Source organism: Podarcis filfolensis, assembly GCF_964270895.1.
Source record: "Podarcis filfolensis genome assembly, chromosome: 3".
In the NCBI taxonomy this organism is placed as follows: Eukaryota; Metazoa; Chordata; class Lepidosauria; order Squamata; family Lacertidae; genus Podarcis; species Podarcis filfolensis.
In genome coordinates, this window is record NC_139606.1 from 2,520,750 (window position 1) to 2,535,890 (window position 15,141).

Below are 15,141 nucleotides of genomic sequence, written 5' to 3' on the forward strand. Positions count from 1 at the left end.
TCTGTGATAAAACATAGCAGCAGTGGCAGCTGTTTGTAGATTATTATTATTTTAGTACTAGGTGTCAAATGCTTCATGGAAAATTTACAGAAAAGGCAGTGGTCAAGAATTGGATTGATTAAAACAACTCTGAAACAAGCAGAAGTATAGACTGGGAAAGTCTACCAGAATCTTTGACAGGTTCCTGTCCAGGTATACACTGGGGAGAGACTGAGCAAACAAAAAAACTGTTCCAGATTCTGGCAGACCTAAAACTACTACAAAGTTATGACATCTGGAGTCAACTTCTAAACATGACAACAGGCAGGGGCACATTCTAATGCTTCATAAATATGATTCAATATTCTATAGATGTCCTGTTTCTAAGAAGACTTCCTGCTTCTGCTAGTAACTCTTCACACCTTCTACCTTCAAATCTGGGTGTGGAGGACAGAAGAACCATGCAGAGCAGCTCTGTGACCATGAACTGAAAAGGTATTGCCAAAATGCAGTTCAATTTAAGGTATGAATCCTTGGTGAACAGGTAAGCATGCGGTACATACATACCTAAACACATATCTGCATATTGTTCAAGGACTTGGGATTAGCATGTGACCATATAATGATGTCTGAAGCATCTCATTAAAAAAGAAAGAAAAAGAAAAACATTTGTAACTCATGGCTGTTTTAATGACTTCAGCAGTTTCAAATATATGCTGGGAAATAATACATGTTTTCTGTAGAAAACAACAGAGGCCACCACTTGTCATTTTATTCTGCATATATGACTCAGAAAATCTAGTTAGACACTGATGCCAGAACAGAATGTGCCTGTCATGAAACAGAAATTGACTCTTGTTTAAATATCAAAGATGATTGTGGAACAGTGTTTCTCTCATGTATCAGTTCTCTAAGCTCCCCTTAATGTGTATGTTTGTCGGGGGGGGGGGGACTTCCTAAACAAAATGCCATTGCAATCTTCCTGCTTTCTATCACATTTCTGATTTAGCTGTTTGCTTCTTAAGATTTAGGGCAGATTTCAACATAAAAATGGCTCTGAACACATATGTGTTGGGGTGTGCACAGAACACAAGATATTCTGTTCAGAAGTCAGTTTGCCAGATGGGAAAACAGAGAAGCCCAATGGCAGACTGCAAGGAGATTAATTTGCCCCCCGCCCCCCAGGGCACAGGAGGGCGAGAGGCCTCACCCAGCACCTACCCCAAACTGGGTAAGTGCCACATATATATGTATCTCAATACATGTCCCGTTTTGCTTATTTTATTCATAAGCAAGGCAAATATGTTGAAGGGGAGGGGCACAGCCCGGCAGCATCAGCAAGTGTGTCCCAATAGGAAATGACCTGAGAAAGTGCTCTCTGTGCAGCAAGTGCTGGCGAAGGGCATTATTGGCACAAAATGGGTTATAACTGTTCCCAGGGGCAGATCCCAGGGGCGAAACTTCAGGACCCCTAATCTTGGAAGCGCCCCAGAAGTGACTTTGTCCACATTTGCTTTAAAAAGTGCATCATGCGTGTATGTAACATTTCCCTAATTTCCCTTAATTTTCATCCCTCCATAGCTCAAAAACTCTAAGGCATAGGACATTTTTATTCACAACAGTGTCTTTGACATGTGAGCTAATCTAGTACAGCAATTTCAATCAAAATCTGAAGTGTAGTAGCTATTAAAAAAATAAAATAATATGGTGTTTTTTTGTGGAACAACCTCATTGAAGAAGATAGCAGTGGTTACTCAGACCTAATTGCTGGTTGTGAAGAAGCCCCCATATCAGTTCAAGCTTCAGGGCTCCAAAAATGTAGGTCCACCACTGATTGTTTCGGCAGAATGTGCTTTGGATTGACACACAGTGTAGGACAGGGATGATACGGGGATGTAATTGTATGTACAGCATCCCCAAAATGGCACCTGCTTCCTGCACTGAATGCCAGTGTGTACTCACTTGAAGCTGCTTCTGCTTCTTGAGAGAGTAGAAGCTCGGCAGCAAAAGGAACTTCTTAGACTGTGTGCCGTGCCCACTCCCATTCATTCTGCATCCAGTGCGCTCCCACCACTGGTTTGGGAAGTGGTACACACACAACTTTAGTCACAGTCCATATCAATCCTGCATTTATCCAATTCTTCCTTATGAAACTCTACATTTTGATGCATTCCCCCACCCCTGCCCGAAAAAACCCAGTTTTGATCCAAATTGAGAAAAATAACATCTTTGCTGCATTTGGCAAGCAAGAGGGACTGGTGCTGCCTGCACAGCTGCAAGGTGGGCTGCTGGTGGTGCGGTGCCCCTTCCCCCTGTTCAGCTGCTTCCTGCAATGAAGGCAGATGGTAAAACCAACTCAGAGTGATCCCAGGCGACACTCTGCTGCTTTCTTCCACTACTGGCACAGCCAGCTTCCTCGGCGGGAGGGGGAGCAGGGAAGGTGTTTTGAGTTTGGTGACAAAAGAGCTAAAATGGCCAATGCTACTGCTACCTATACCATTGCTTCCAACTGTACCCCAGGGGGTCCCATACAATACAGAATCCAAAAACTCCTAACCTAGCTGAGATGTTACCATTGCCTTCACTTTCAACCAAACTTCACTTGGATATCAGCAACTATCTGATTCCTCATTGTCTTTTCAGCAGTTATGAAATGAAATTATAAATCAATTTAACAAATGCTTTGAGTGCAATGAATTAGGTAATGATGTTTAAACATCCACTACATTATATAAATATATTAGCAATTTTCATTGGCCTTATAACAACGAGCATTTGACAAATGCTAATGCACAACTTGTCTGAAACTTCTGACCCTTTAATCATTCTGTCTGGAGAAATGTGATCTCCAGTGCAAATTTAAAAAACACACATTTTGACTAAGTCTGTGGTAACAGTCTTAATTTCTCCTTCTCAAATCACAGCTTGCACTGGGTGGATTTTGCAAACTTTTGTGTAGATCCTCTTACTTGATTGCACTCCATATGCACAAAAGTGTGCTGAAGGCGACAACGAGGAGGCTCTCTGTATGTCCCCCTAAAAATAGTCTGAGGTCAGTTTTAACTGTTCTGATTACCTGTTGTTTTTTAGGCCCAGTTTCCTGAACAGGTGAACTAGTGTTAGCGTTAACTGCATGTGACTACAGTGGTACCTCTGGATGTGAACGGGATCCATTCCAGAGCCCCATTTGCATCCAGAGCAGAAAGCAACCCGCGTCTGCGCGTGCCATTATTCGCCGCATGACGTGCATGAGCATCTGCGCATGCACGAGCGGCAAAACCTGGAAGCAACGCGTTCCATTACTTCTGGGTCGCTCAACGCGAAGCTACCACTTCAACCCGAGGTATGACTGTATTTTTGAATGATGCCTTCTTCTTACAACCTGATCCTAAGCATCAGAAATAAGTCCTATTACAGGGGTCTGCAAACTTTTTCAGCAGGGGCTGGTCCACTGTCCCTCAGACCTTGTGGGGAGCCGGACTATATTTTGGAGGGAAAAAATTAACAAATTCCTATGCCCCACAAATAACCCAGAGATGCATTTTAAATAAAATGACACATTCTACTCATGTAAAAACATGCTGATTCCCGGACCACCCGTGGGCCAGATTTAGAAGGCAATTGGGCCAGATTCGGCCCCCAGGCCTTAGGTTGCCTACCCATGTCCTATTAGCTTCCTGATCACATACTTCCTGGCTCCAATCTGCATTATACATTTCAGGCTTTCCCCAAAGAATCCTGGGAACTGTAGCTTATTAAGGGGTGCTGGGAGACCCCTGTTCCCTTCACAGAACTACATTTTTCAGAGTGGGAAGGGGATTGACAGTTAAACCACTCTGAGAAAAGTTACAGAATGCTGCAGCACCTTAGAATCACAGAATTGTAGTGCTGGAAGGGAACCCTAGAGTCATCTAGTCCAACCCCCTGGAATGCAGGAATCTCAGCTAAAGCATCCACAAGAGGTGGTCATCCAACCTCTGCTTAAAAACCTCCAAGAAGGAGAGTCCACCACCTCCTAAGGGAGTCCGTTCCACTGCCAAACAGCTCTTGCCATCAGAAAGTTCTTCCTCAGAGGCATAGCAAGTCCTGATAGTGCTGGGGGGGCGGTCTGCAGGGGCATGCCATGGGGGTTGGGGTGCCACCAGAGTGACTGCTTCCCTCCTGGGCACCCTCCACCTTGAGGGTGGCAGGGGTGTGTGCAGCAGTTCAGGCGCGCTGCAAGCCCAGGTCCATGCTGCTTTTGCGAGTGGCGCGCTGGGCTCTCAGGGTACAGGCACGCTGCCCCCAAAGGGAAGTGCAGCTCCTGTTCTTCCTGGTGTTCAGTCGGAATGTCCTTTCTCGTAACTTGAATCCATTGCTTGGGCCCTACACTCCGGAGCAGGAGAAAACAAGCTTGCTTGTAACAAAGGCTGGATCTCGACACATCAAAGAAGCGTTTCTGTTAAACGCTTTGCAAACTTTGTATGAGAAATCGGGTCAGCAAAAACGCAACTCCACACACCATCTGGTGTCACACTGTTAGAATGCATAAACAACACATATAAAGCGCTTTTTCTTTGTCAATGAAGCTGAGTCCTAAGATGTTTCTTTGTTTCACCTCTGTTTAGCCAGCAGTCTGGCTCACCTTCATCCCTCCTCTCCTTCAGTTGGCTATCTATCTCACAGTCAAAACAGAGACTGTAAGCTCCTTGGGGCACAAGACCTTTTCATTCTTGTTTATATTCTTCCATAAAGCACCCATATACATTAACGGTGCTGCCTAAACAGTAAATAACAACAACAAACTACAACATGGCTACTCTATTGGATTTCATCTATGTGCAAACCCCCCACTCCTTCAATAACTCACAAACATCTTATTCACGTTTTGTTCACATGCCCTGACATGAGCCATGAGAAAGAAGCATGCTCAGTGAGTATTAACAGGAACTTTGTCATGCAACAACCTTAAGACAGAATTTGTGACTCACAGGAAATGAAGAAACAAGCTGTTAAAAAGGCTTCTCGCCATGTTTGAAAAAAGCTGAGACCAAACAAAATACAGGATCACAAAAATACAGGGCTATGCCAGCTGCATTCATCTATCATTCCCACACCCATATTTCCTAGTAGATTCAACTGTGGTAAAACTGGAAGCTAAGAGTAGTCAAAGTGATTAAGACACATCATGGATAATTTTTGGCCTTTCTGAAAGGCCATTCAAACATGCCTCTCTTACATACATCCTTAGGGCAAAACAGTGTCTAAATACATTTTTAAGGCCAAATGCATTATTAAGACGACAAAATAAAGTAAAAAACATCTGAAGCAGCAGAATAAGTGGATGGACTTCCTTTTGCACTCATCCAGAAGGTGTCCCCCTAATTAGAATGCAAAATAACAATTTAAGTTCAGGGTGAAGGGCATAATGGGAGGGACGTGGCAGCTCAGGTGCCCTGCAGGTCCAACCAAGTCATACTCAGACGAGGCCACTGGCATCTATGGGCATGAAGGGTTCAGCCATACTTACCATTTGCCCTGCTCTTTCAAGGCATGGTCCGCACTTTAAAGGTCCATGTCCGAGTGTCCCCCCCCAGCTCCCTTTTTGCTCCAGAGCAAATGGCAATTCAGGTTTTCCGCGGATTGCCATTTGCTCTGATTCAGCTTTAAAGAGCAGGTTTTCATGGAGAAGACTCCGGAGCAGGAAAAATGGTGCTTGGATATGGAGCTTTAAAGGGTGGACTGTGCCTGGAAAGTGCAGAGGAAAGGGAAGTGTGGATAAGCCCTAAGTTAAGAACATTGATTTCAATGGGTCTGCTGACTTAAGTTGGATCTAACTCAGCGTCTGTTACTCAGGTCTCTGTTTTGGAGGGTACAAAAATGAATAGCAACTTTGAACTGACCGTTTTTCTAATTGCAGCCCAGGCAAAAGTCCTTGGCGAGAAGCAATTTATTTCTTATAGCAACTACTTCAGCACAAGTTCTGTGTTTCCTGTGTATTACAGAAGGCTGACTAGAAATCCCTGGGTAAATGCGCTGGCAGACCTACTTGGGAAAGTTCCTCCTGCAAGTCTAAGGTTGGAGACATTTTTTTCAGAAAACTGAAAGTATTTAGGAGACTTGGATCACTGATTGTGGTATGAGCTCTCTTTTGTATGATTGCAAACAACTGAAAAACCTGTTAGTCCAGAAGTGACGTTGGAACAACAAAAACAAAAAGCAGACACTGGGGGAAGTGAGGCCTCTTTCACAACATTTTCAACTCTGTTAAAAAGTGTTATTGACAGACTATGTCCCTTGGTGCTAGTAAAGCCCTTGGCTTGACTAGAAACATGCCCTTTAATTTCTCAGGAAAAGCTATGGCTTAACATATTTTGACTGCTTCTGTAATTCCAGAATATAGCTGCAACCTGACAGCTGCTGCAAAGGAAAACACAGGTCTCCTTTGAACATGTAGCTCTGTCAGCTCTGCCCGCATTGGTGATCAAATATTTTTCATAGAGGCTAATGTATTTGATATTTTATTTTTAATTCAAAATAATTTTACATTTTGCTGGTATTGCCGTTTGGAGGCCCAGGGCAAAAATGAATTTGCTTTGCTTCTCACAACATAAAAGAGCTAAATAAAGTTACAAAATTTCATCTCTATTGCCCACTTCTTCAAAACCAGTTGTGGGCTTAATCTGATTGCGGAATTCACTCCTCATCATTCACAATCTGTGAGAGCTCACATCCAGCACTATTGATTTTACAGAAATCACCACCACCTCACCTTTTCATCTTCAAATCATTTGTCACCTCCTCAACTTTCTCTTGAAGAGAACTTCTACACTCAAGAGACATTGCTTGCTCTTGTAGTTTCTTCTTGCCTCTAAGCATGCAGAAGTTTAAAAATAAAAAATGTTTCTGCTACATTGTGAGTTGTCCTGTACTGAATGGCCTCTTTGCAAGACTGTTGGGTTTGTACTTGAAGTGCATACAAAATAGCAAGTCTTTATGCCAGGAAGCATGTGCCTTAGGCTCATTATTTCGAAAGAATTTGTCATTTACATCCAGAACAGCAGCATTGTAGATGTTATTTGTAAATGTTGTCTTAGCCTTTCTGTGTTGGGAGAAACCTCCAGTCGTCCTGCTCTTACATGGTGATGGTGGAGTTAAATTTCAGAAAGTAATGCTGGGGGCGGCGATAGTTCTGCTCCTTGGTGTTTGTGTGCTATTTAATGTCTGCATTGCAGGTGGGCTGCAGGTAATCTCAGGTTCCAGGACATGATCTGAAGGCATGTGACGTTATAGTCACATTGCTGCAGTTAAGCAGATCTGGGTACTGATCTCGACGTCTCAGTTGGAAAAAACTTGGGACGCAGGTGGCGCTGTGGGTAAAACCTCAGTGCCTAGGACTTGCCGATCGTATGGTCGGCGGTTCGAATCCCCACAGCGGGGTGAGCTCCCGTCGTTCGGTCCCAGCTCCTGCCCACCTAGCAGTTCAAAAGCACTCTTAAGTGCAAGTAGATAAATAGGGACCGCTTTATAGCGGGAAGGTAAACGGCGTTTCCGTGTGCTGCGCTGGTGCAGGCTCGCCAGCTGCAGCTTCGTCACGCTGGCCACGTGACCCGGAAGTGTCTTCGGACGGCGCCGGCTCACGGCCTCTAGAGCGAGATGAGCACGCAACCCCAGAGTCGGACACGACTGGCCCGGACGGGCAGGGGTACCTTTACCTTTACCTTTAAATAAATGCACCTCTGGCCTCATTTTATGTGCTCCTGAAGTTACCCAATTCTTCCATTCCATCAGAGTTCCTTCTTTGCTTAACATGTCTTCTTTATATTTATTGGCTTTTAAAAGTGTTCTCCCTCATTCTATTTAATTTCAGAACAAAATTAATTGATGTATGTGGTTAATTTCTTTTAAAAAACTGGCCAGGCTGTCTGTCTGTCTGTCTGGTGCAATCACTTTATTCCAAAGTGTCACAGGAACCACCTTTTTGAAAGGCACCTGGCTGACCAAGATGGCAGAGAAGTAGCCAAACTAGATCACACACTCTAGCAGGCATCATGTGTGTGTACATGTACTCTGCACACATGACATATGTTGTCTGCACACATGACACATGGCATTTCCATTCCTGCATTGCGACATTTGTTTGTTCAAGCAGCAGACAGGTGCAAGGTAGTGCAGTGAACAAGTCAGGCCAAAGTTTTGGAAGACAGAGCTGTGCCTGCCATACAGATTACCTTCACCTGGCCTGCTGTTTTTAAGTGCAGTGGAGGATGTTGTTTCATCACCAGAGTAGAAGCAAGGTTAAACCACCGGTCCAGTTAACTTCCACATGTGAACTAAGGGACATACCATCTTGTCCTTTCTTCCCAGACAGCAAACTGTCCTAGATCAGCCCTGAGCTCAAAGACACATGTACGTGGCTGTGGTCCTTCTGTTACTTGTTTGATATATGGGATACCATTAAAATTATCCCCATATTATCATCTGGCGCTCCTATAGAAGTAGAGTTTATATAATTGTATAATTCTGCCACAGAAGCCTGTTGTCCTTGAGTCACCTAGCAGCAGACATCAGGATGTGAGGGGGAGAAGGGAAACAGGGCTATTCCATGGGCTTTGCTGAAAGACCAGGGCTGTCCACCCATGAGAAAAGGGGAGGAAACTACCTCAGGCAGAAAGATTCCCTGGGGCAGCAGTTCCCAATGTCAATCTTTCTTTCCCCTTTGTCCCTGATGTGTAGATATTCCCTCCCCTCTTCCTCCCTGGCAGGGAGGGGCATCAGTATCTTGGGGTCTGTTCTTAGGTGCCAAAATATCTTGGGCCAGCCCTGTGAAAGGCCAGCTGTTTTTGGCCCTTCTCCTGCCCTTTATCCCTGTTGTTGTTTATCTTGACATTGGAAATATTGTTACAGAATATAAGGGGAAATAGGGAAATTAAAGGCATTTGCTGACGATGTGGTATTAACATTGGAACAACCAATAGAGAGTGTCCCCAAGGCATTAGAAGAAGTGGAAGGCCTTAAAAGAAACACAGAAAAGACTAAAATGTTGGTTAAAAACATGGACGACCAGTCGAAAAAGGTTTTGGAAATGGTAAGTGGCTTAAAAATAGGTAAGAAATACCTAGGGATTTGGCTGACAGTGAGAAAACTCAATTTATTTCAATATGATTATATTAAACTGTAGAAAGATTAAAAAGATGGAGATTTGGGGAAGGATGAAACTCTCCCTGTTAGGTAGAATCTCAGCCATTAAAATGAATTTACTGCCTTAAAATGTTGTCAATCCCGATTGTTCAGTCAATCCCGATTGTTAATAACTTAAGTTGTTTCAAGGAAAGGAAAATATATATTTCTAAATTCGTCTGGCAGGGGAAATAGCCTCAAATTAAACATAAAATTTTGATAGATACAAAAGAAAGAGGGGGATTTGCCCAGCCAGACCTAGAATTGCATTATGAGGCAGCTTGTTTGTGTTGGCTAAGGGAATGGATTGTATTGGAAAATGCACACATTTTAGATTTGGAAGGCCACAATACGAAATTCAGCTGGCATATATGCCTTTGGTTTTAGAAATTTTAGAAAGCTAAAATTTATAAGCGTTTCATGAACCATTAGGAAAAATTTTTATGGTGTCTGGGAGAAATACAAAAACTTGATGGAAAGGAAAACACCCCACTGGTTATTGCCAACTGAAGCAATCATAATCAAGAGACTCAATGTAGGTAGATGGTGAGCGACCTATAGAGACGTGCTGGACTTTTCAGGGAGTGAACCCAGATTGAAACCAATGAAAGAAATAAGGAGACAAGTTACTGATTGGTTACAGTATCATCAACATATTATAGGTTTAAATTAGATAAGAAAAATGGATTTTGGGACCAAAGCTCACAATTTGAAATAGAGTTAGTACACAATAAGGAAAAATTATCATCATTATCATCTAAAATGTATAAACTATTACAGTGGTACCTCAGGTTAAGAACTTAATTCGTTCTGGAGGTCCGTCCTTAACTTAAAACTGTTCTTAACCTGAAGCACCACTTTAGCTAATGGGGCCTCCTGCTGCCGCCGGAGCACGATTTCTGTTCTCATCCTGAAGCAAAGTTCTTAACCTGAGGTTCTATTTCTGGGTTAGCGGAGTCTGTAACCTGAAGTGTATGTAACCTGAAGCATATGTAACCCGAGGTACCACTGTATTGGAATGGGAAACAAAAGATGAGCTGGTTAAAGCTTCAATGACCCAATGGGCAATGGATATATTGTATAATATAGAACTAAACCTCTGGGATAAACTTTGGCAAAAAGATTTGAAATTGACGGTATGCTACACATTGAAAGAGAATTACATTAACATGATTCATAGATGGTTTTTAACTCCAAGTAGATTGGCTAGAATGTATAAAGCGGAATCCAATTTGTGTTGAAAATGTAAAGAAATGGAAGGACCTTTTTCCATATGTGGTAGGCATGCAAAAAAGTTAAAGAATATTGGGAAATGATATATAATGAGATGGGAAAATGTTTAAAACAACTCCCCCCCCTGCAAACCAGAGGCATTTCTGTTAGGAATTGTCCAGACAAAGGTTCCTAGGTGTCAGAAAAACCTATTTATGTATGCTACAACGGCAGCTTGGATTTTGTTAGCCCCAAAATAGGTGAGGGAGGTCCCTAGCAAGGAGGATTGGCAACTCAGGATGATAGAATATGCAGAGTTAGCAGAGTTACAAGTAGAGTAAGAGAACAAGAAAAACAGGTATTTAAAGAGGAGTGGAAAATTTTCATTGAGTATGTAGAAAATAATTGTGCACAGTTGAAAACGCTGGTAGTATTAAGGTAAATTCAATAGCATAACATATTTAAAAGTGATGCAAGATAGGAGAACTGAAGTAGATGGGTATATTAAAATATGCAGGAATGGTAGATAATCTAATAGAACCTTGGAAGGGGAGGGAGGGAAGTCATTGAATGGTATGAAATATCTTTAATTTGAAATGTAAAATATGAAAATTATATCTATATATGATTATATATAGATATTATAGATAGATTAGATATGTGTGTGTGTGTATGTGTATATATATATATATATATATATGAATGAGAGATTCTTTGGGGGACTGTTAAAGTGGTGTAAGAGGGCTTTAAATAATGCTTTAGTTAAAATTCCTGCATTGCAGGGGGTTGGACTAAATGACCCTCAGGATCCCTTCCAACTCTACAGTTCTGTGATTCTATGAATGCCTACGGACAACAGGTGAATTCTTTTTAAAATGTCTCAAATATGTGACAAGAAAAGATGTAACGCTAGTGGTTGGATGAACTTGTCTGACTGTGATGCACATGTGAGAAAGAGAGAGAGAATGAATTGGCATTAGCAGGTATGTGGAAAGAGATGTTAGAAGCCAAGTTTTGTTTGGAAAAGAAATAGAATTTGTTGCTATCTCCACCTCTTTCTTTCTTTGGCTGGGTTTCTACATTTACCATTCTTTTGACAGGTAGAAATTCAGCAGGTGGGGGAGGATGTGAGTCACTGAAATGAATGTGCGTTGCTAATTTAGAGCCGTACGTTTCCTTGGGTCTGCTCTGTGAGTCTGGCCATTGTAATGGATTGCTTGGAAGTCATTTCATTCTGCACCGGGTCAAGACATTTTTAGCCGCCCAATTCCCCCCGCCGCCGCCCATGTTCCTTATTTTGCCGCACCGAAGGCGGCAACGCTCATTCCAGGGATCGCGCCTAAAGCCGAATTTGCGCATCATCCAAACAGATTGGAAGCGGGGGGAGGGGTTGCCAAAGTCTTTTCCCTAGACGCCCCCCGCCCCCCCTTTAACTTTTTAAGAAGCCAAGGGCGAAAGCTGAATGCGCACAAGTTAAACGCGCGCAAGTTGCGGGTTTACGGTGCTATTAATCTGAGTTGTTGGAATGATTTAAAACCTTGTTTGTAATAATTAAGCAAACAAATGAAGGCGGGGCTTCAAAAAACAAAACAAAGACCCGTCCAATGACTCTGGGCGGCGCCATGTTGGCGGACGGGGCCTTGTTTCAGGAGCGCCTCCCTCTCCGGAGGACTACAGTTCCCGTCATCCTCCGCGGGGCGGCGCGTTCTTATGAGGTCACCGCTCCCCGCCCGCTTCCCGGGCTATATGTGTCTGTGCGCCGGAGCGGCCGCTGCTGCTGCTGCTGCTGCTTCTTGTTGTGCCGCTGACCCGGAGGCTCCGCTCGGCTTCTGGCCCCGCCGCCCTCGCCGTCTTCCTCGCCGGCCCGCGGCTTCCGTCCCCTTCGCTCCCGCCTCGGCTTGCGGGGCCTGGCTTCCCGCCCGGCCGTGTCCCTGGCCGTGGTGCTTCGAGGGGCTTCCCGCAGGGAGGAGAGCTGTCCTGGGTGAGCAGCCTCGCGCTCCGTTCCGGGTTTTCTTTCCAATCACCATTGGTCGGGTTTGGCCGGGACGCGAGGAAACTGTGAAAGGGGGAAAGGCGGTTTTTAGGAAGAATTAAACTGTAAAAGCAAGAAAACGGTCAAAGGAAGAAAAGAATCCGTTCGTGTTTACCCCCCAAATGTGTGTGCGCGCCAAGCCCTGGATTGTTTTCCGCCTCTTGCGTCGCTGTCTTGAGGTTTGCGGGCTGCTCTTTGTCCTCCTGGAAAGGGAAATTGCACAGGCGGCCGAGCTCAGCAGCCCCGCGTCCTCTGCCTCCGGAAAAAACCTGGCTATGGTTGTAGTTGTTTTATTTTGGGGTGGCGGGGGGGGGAGGGATGCCTTTGTCATGGAGCTTTTCTAGGGGAAATCTCTCCTTTTTAGGGGGAGCCGGAAGCGTTTCCTAAAGCTGGGCTTGCCCGGGACTGACTAAAGTACAGTAGTCCTGGACGTCAGCTGAATAATAAAAAAGGCAGAACAAAGTAAGTCGTGTGCTAATGTGTAAAAGCTTTTTTCTCCTGTGTTCTTACTTATGTCCCCACCAAAGGATTTCCCACCTCGAAAAGGAAACGTAAATTTTTGGTGTGGTGTTTATCCTTTTAAAGTTTGCTTTTAAAAATTGGCCTTGTGTCCTCGGTCTCAGTTAACCCTAGTGTGATGTATTTGTAGCAAAGTTATTTTCCTTCTCCAGTTTCCTTTAAGCGGCTAAAATAGAGGAGGTGTTGTTTAATTTCTTATTTGTTTTTATCAAAAGAGGAGTACAGTGATTTGAGATGGTGAGGGTTTTGATGTTGTCATCTTTGTGATTTAGTTATGATTTGGTTCAATCTGTCAGTGTGTCATCTCTTAAAGAGAAATCTTTTACACCTGCTCCTACTAATTTGAAGTTCTGTGTTATACTGTTTCATTTAAAAACCTGCATAACATAGTTCCATGAGTCTTGGTTTATGACATTGTACTTTTCTGTGAAGTGTTTTATCACATTACCTTTTAAAAGGCTACATGTTTTATATTGGCTGGGAGTCAACTGACTTTTTCAGTACAATCATTGTGATTCCTCTTCTTGGCTTTCTATCAGCTGAATTCCAGTTTTATCTGTTCTGAATCTGAGCTGTCCAGCAATGGAATTATTTTTTTTCTATGCTTAACTTGTAAGGGGGAAGGAAAGTGGAGTGGCCAGAAGTGAGAGTGAAGCTAAGTTTCCTGTTTTCTGTTTTGTATCTCACAAAGCATATTATAATGAAAGGTATAGTAGCATGCTGGATGTTTATATTAGATGTGCTGCTTATAGTCTAGGGTGTTTTTGCCTGTATGCTGTACTTTGGGTTTAATATCTCTCATATAAATTGATACTTCCTGTAAACTGTCAGTATTACCCAAACATCTGGTTCATTGACAAGATATATTTTCATGCTTGTGTTCCCAGTTTGATATTCAGAGAACATATTTTAAGAGAACTAATACTGATACTAAAAAGTGCTCCTGAGGTTTTGGCCCTATTAAATAAATGCAGCATTGCTGTTGATCTTTGGAATTATTGACTGATGAATATGGAAAAACTATGAATACACCAAGGCCAACTACTACATACATCGACTGGGAAGTAGTTTCAAGTGAATCCAAGTGCCTTGTTTCAAAATGTATTATATTTGAGGCACAAGATCAAATGCACCACTTTTGAAGTCTGAACTATCAGCAGGTTTTATTACCACCCGTGCACTTCAGTGGTGTTTTTTAAAAGTTTTGTTATTTGTGAGCTTACGTGAGAGATTCTTGGAAAACTTGTTTAAATGGTTTAGAGACCTCATTGTGGTCAGGGATTTTCTTCTTAATAGAGTTTTTTTTAAAAATCTAAACTGGCAAATAAAGGTAGAAAGAGGATCTACTCCTAATTTCAGCATGTGTAGCCTTGACTTGTCTCTCCCCCCTCCCCCTCCCCCCACTCCCAGGGTGGAGAATATATTGATTTTGCTTTATAGGTGGTCCTACTTGCTCCTTGTACATGCTTCAGCTTCAGATATAATCAATTATGACTGTTTTAAGCCTAATGTGGATATGCCTGGTCTGAATGGTGATCACTCTTTGTCTGACTGACCGGGCAGGAAAGGGATTTGGAGGCTATGGTGGATTAGTCAGTGAAAAAATCAGAAAAAATAAAAATAAAAAACAAACTAAAACAGGTATTTATCTTAAAAATTTATCTGAAAAATAATTGTGGTTTAAACTCTGTTGAAGCATTCAAATAATTTTCAGTAGCAGTTTCAAGTTTGATGTAAAATTTAAGATAGACTAAAGATTACTAAATTTTAATATAATTATGTTATGTCAGTGAATAACTGATGAGAAATTGAAGTAAGGAGTAGATGGGAAGTTGGGTCTATAGAAAAAGACCATCGTTAATTTAAAGTTTTGAGATTATTAGTTAATGTATTAATGTTCTTTTTGTTTTGTGTTGATGGATATTTGTTTTTTCTTTTTGGTGTGTTAAAGTACACAATTAAAAGAAAAGAAAAAGAAATGTTGATTCAGTGTGGGCCTGCTGTGAAAAAGGCAATATATTAGAGATCATTAGGAAAAGAATGAGCAAATCTATGAGTCCACACTTGGAATACTCTGTACAGTGTTGGTTGCCACGCCTTGAAAGGGATGTAGTAGAACTGCTGGAAAAGGTTATGAATAGGGCAAATAAAATGATCAGGAACTGGAACAACTCACCTAAAAGGACAGGTGACACTGTTTGGCATTATTTAGCTTAGAAGTAAGGCAAGTAAAGTGGGGT

At 42.6% G+C, this 15,141-nt stretch overlaps 1 protein-coding gene across 4 annotated transcripts in view; it reads left to right on the forward strand.

Annotated features, from left to right (window-relative positions):
- Positions 1-423: 423 nt before the first annotated feature.
- PELI1 (pellino E3 ubiquitin protein ligase 1) overlaps positions 424-15,141 on the forward strand; it is a 72,734-nt gene continuing 58,016 nt past the window's right edge. Inside the window, exon 1 of one of the 4 annotated variants that reach the window (XM_083606623.1) lies at positions 424-502. The gene's annotated coding sequence lies outside the window, so the exon portion shown is untranslated. Of the gene's footprint in view, positions 503-12,052; positions 12,448-15,141 lie in introns of those variants that run through there. The other 3 variants (XM_083606622.1, XM_083606621.1, XM_083606620.1) reach the window with 3 other exon arrangements.